Source organism: Taudactylus pleione, unplaced genomic scaffold (assembly GCF_031769625.1).
Source record: "Taudactylus pleione unplaced genomic scaffold, aTauple2 ptg000386l, whole genome shotgun sequence".
NCBI lineage: Eukaryota > Metazoa > Chordata > Amphibia > Anura > Myobatrachidae > Taudactylus > Taudactylus pleione.
In genome coordinates, this window is record NW_028284787.1 from 18,917,199 (window position 1) to 18,921,907 (window position 4,709).

Here is a 4,709-nt window from a genome sequence, read left to right on the forward strand (position 1 = left end):
CAGTAGTCAAGTGACAGTCTCGCCAGACAGAACTCCTCCTCCGTTACCCGTACAGATACTGACACTGCATCTGAGAAACATAGCAGGTCCGCATCCGGCTTCCTGGCTGGTGGTAAGTATTATACTAGAGCATTCTAGCTTGTGGGGGGTAGGGGGAACAGAATGTAGGTAGACTGCTTTCTTGGGGGTGGATGCAGCATTCTCTGGGGGAGGCAAAACAGATGGTTCATTCATGGAGAGGGAGGTTGGGCATAATGGAGACTGCCTTCTCTGTGATGGACCAGGGAGCTGCCTTCTCTAGTGGTGGTGAGGGCCAGTGGTTCCTTTGCCTGGTGCCACATCAGCCAGGTCTCAATTTTGTAGCCATTAAAGTTAAAGGGTATTCACTCAGTGTTGGGTGGCATTAAAAATAATAACAGTGACTTCCGGTGGGCGGGGCATCCAGTATGGCCGCTTTTTAACTGAGCTCCTTATAACAGGCAAAGAATCGCAAGCCATCCTGTCGAATATCTTGGTTTGGAAATTATTTGGGACCTTTATAGCATTCCCTACTGTTTGGGGAATCTGCTGATACCCATAACGCCTAGGAGCACTCATTACTTCCCCTGAGATTGGCCATCAATTTCGGTGGTCTGCATGACCGCCAATGGTCTGCTTGGCGTGAAAATACTCTCACTGCTGGCTTCCCCTCAGTGATTTCCTGCATCTGAGCCCCAGTCCACGAATGTCACTCACCTGATGGATGTCAGCCTGATCTGGCTGCGCTGCCTTGAACCTCTGTAGGAACCCTATAAGTCTGATGCCGGCGGGACCTCATGGGGCGCGGTAATCTGGAGTTCCCCGCTGTGCCCTGTCAACTGTGTGGTTCCTCCGCTCATGGCCGCTGTTGACTCTATGGAATAGCCCCGGCTGTGGCCATCCACTCCTCGCGCTCCTTACTGGACGCGGTAGTTATCGGGGAGCTGACCCGCGACACCGCGTGAGACTGGGCGCTGTGAAGATTGCTGTTTCAGCAGTGGAGCTCTGTCAGAGAGGTGAGGCAATCTCCTCTCACAACCTGCCTGCCTCTTGCTCTTCGCTGGGCTGCTTTACCCTGTCTGGCCACTCAGAATTCTTGGCCATCCTGCTCATGATCTGTGTGGCTCTGGTGGAAGCGGTGGAGCCCCGTGGTGCCGCTGAGCAGCTTCTGCTGCAACCTGTTACCTCTGTGATAACCTTGGCTGCTGTCGATTCTGGAGTGTGAGAAATCAACCACCCACGTTTCTCACTATTCTTTGGACTCACGCATCTCTGACCTTTCTGGACTCATTGTGACCTGGTGGCGCGGCCGCATACCTGGGGTGTTGTGTGGAGCCCTGAGCGCCCTATCGCCCTGCAATTGATCCTGACGGGTGACCCCTGCAAAGATATCTCCCACTGACTCCAGTGGAAGTGGTTGGTGAACACTGCATCTGATACCCCTTCTGCCTGACTAACCTTCACTGCAAGATAGAGTTGTTCTGACCCGGCTGCTGATCGGAGGATAACTGGAGCTGGTGGCCGGCTGCTTCACCTTGTTGCCGCTCGGAGTGCATCTCTGGCTCTGTTATCTATCCCCCAATACCTAGGGGAGTGAACCCTGAGCGGTATTGTTTCTGCCTAACAATGCTTACTGGCGGCTGCCTTACTGAGATACCTGGACGTTCCCCCTGACTGCATATCTGGTTGGTAACTTGCGGATCCCTGTCAATCTTATCTGCATCTCTGCGGTACTTGCGGCTCCTGGGTGCTGAGGAGGCTCCGCTGATCCTGACCCTGGTGACTCGTGGGTTGCTGCTGACCTGACTTTCTCTTTTTGCTGTCTCGGGAGACGGTGGGAGTCAGGGTGATCAGCTTGCTGCACTTGGCTGATTCTCTGGCTGACCTTGGACTTCATTGTCCCCGAGCTTTAAGTCTGATAAGTAACAAAGCTGAAAATCTGTGCTTACTGTTCTTTTTGTTCCTCTCCCACAATATCGTCTGTCCCCTCCCCCCCTCCCCTTCCTTTCTTTTCTCCCTTTAGGATTGCAAATATAATTAAATGATATATGGATTATTTTTGGAAGTTTTAAGTACTCTGAATACTATGAATAGTAAAGTTACAACTTTGTATATTATCTGTATTGTATCTGATCTAACCATAGTTCATTGCTACCATCTAATGGTCAAAGTGACAAACAACAGTATCCAATTCTAACCTGTATACTGATGGTTATTTGGTATTATATATAAACCATCTATGTAGTATTGCTGCCACATAGTGGCAGAAACGATAGTAAATTTTGCTAGTTTCACTTTACAGTACACGGTATATCATGGAACCTTTCTAGGGCTTCAGCACATAGAGCAATGCAATTCAATTATTCCTGATCAGAAAATGAGACAGGGGTTTTTGACAACGTGATGCATATTATTGAGTCTTCATAATATGTTTACAACATAGTGGTGGTTCGTGCACATCTACTCCTGTACTTTGGTATATCTCTTGCTAATTTAGTGCCCTGTTGAAGAATTTAGAATTTTCCAGACCATACTAACTGCTAAGGATCTACTTTGAGTAGAATTTTCAGGGGATATCTCGTTAGGTTATGGACAGATATGTCCGCAAGTCTACTCCCGCTGCATCTTCACAAGGGTCAACGAGTAAAATGGGTAAGGTGTCTAAAACACCAGCTAAGGTTACTCCTCCTTCTCCAACACGTAGTGACACTGCTGATATAGAACCTGAGGAAGCTACAACTTTTGGTCATCATTCTCAGAGTCCCTTGTCAGTTTCAGAAACTGCTCAGGAAATTTCTAAAATACTAATGCCTCTAATAGATAAAAAACTGGATTCCCTCCAGTCATCATTTGATGCAGCACTTGCTAAAATAGTTTCAAATGCCTCCAGACTCACTACCTTAGAGCAGCGAGTTAGCGATGTGGAGGATCGCTCTCATGACATGCAGCAAACTGTAGGCACGCAATCTGATAGCGTACAATCGCTTTTAGTCAAAATTGATGATATGGAAAATAGACTTCGAAGAAGTAATTTGAGTTTTATTGGGGTACCTGAGCAAATAACTGACCAGGCTCTGGTTCAACTGGTAGCCTACAAAATCCCTGCAGCCCTAAATTTATCAGAGGATTCCATCTTGCCTCATGTGGAGAGGGTCCATAGAATAGTTCCAGAAAGACCAGCGCCTAACTCACAGTCTAGACCGGTGATTGCAAAGTATCTAGACTATCGAATGAAAGAAAGGATACTAGCTGCGTATAGAAAGACATCTACACTAATGATAGATGTTTTTAAGGTGCTCATATTCCAAGATTTTTCAGCAGCAGTTACACAGAAAAGACGGGAGTTTTCGGATGTGTGCAAATTATTGTATGAGCGTAACACTAGATTTGCTTTACTATACCCAGCCAAGCTGAGAGTGGATGATGGGGGTCAAACATTGTATTTTTCAGACCCTAGGATTGCTAAGCGTCATTTTGGTATGGGTATGGACAGAGAGCGCTCACCACTACGATCACCAAATAGATAATCCGATAATTGATATAGCAACAATTTAGGGTATGACTCTAATTTCAAAATAACCACGATCATCCCTAGGAGTAGATTATTTATCTATATTTGATGTTATTTTGTAAAACGATAACTAATATTGAATGCCATTACGTCTAATTGACATAAAGGAGCATTCCTCGTTTCAGTGAGGATTTTCTATTGTACTGCTACACGTTTTGTTTATTACTTTATAAGTGATATTTAGTAGTTTTGGTGTGAATCACAGGTTGCAAGTGATGAACACCACATTGAAATATTGGAGAGAAAATAAAAGAAAAGGGTGCACATTTAAAAAAATGTAAGTCTGATATAATATTCTTGCAGGAAACGCATTGGGCAGAGGGAGATATTTCCACTTTGAGGGCTCCCTGGATAGGGGAATGTGTTAAGGCTAGCTGCAGTAGAAAGATCAGGGGGGTGACAACAATATTTCAAAGGAATATGCAATATTCTATTATAAACACCATAGCTGATCCTAACGGTAGATTCTTGATTATTGACGTGGAGATTTGGGGTACTTGTTATACTCTGGTAAACTTGTATGTGCCAAATGTTTCACCTCAAGAGTTTATAGGCAGGGTGATGGACATCTTGGCACAACGTACTAATTATGCATTGATAGAGGTGGGAGATTTCAATTCGGTAGAGAATCCCTCATTAGACAGACAACCGACTCCACAATCATCTAATATGACAATATGGAGACAATTCCAATCTTTTAAAGCAAACCATCAAATTACGGATGTTTGGAGGTTGTTGAACCCTACAGATAAATCATATACCTTTTACTCTGCTGTCCATAAATCTTGGTCGAGAATTGACTTGTTTCTAGTCTCAAATAGCCTGGTATCTAAAATACAAGATTCCAGATTGCATTCAATTTTAATATCTGACCATGCGCCTATTACGATATCCTTAAGTTTAACGCAGTCACCGAGGGGCTTGAAACATTGGCGGTTTCCGTCTTATTTGTACAAGTCCACTAAATTTAAAGATTACCTACTTACACAGTGGATGAATTTTCAAGACGACCATATAGAGGCGTGGGATACACCAACAATTTTTTGGGGTGCATCTAAGGCTGTAATGCGGAGACAGATCATGGCTTTTGTCTCTCGCCAATGAAGGGCAGAGGCTGCTG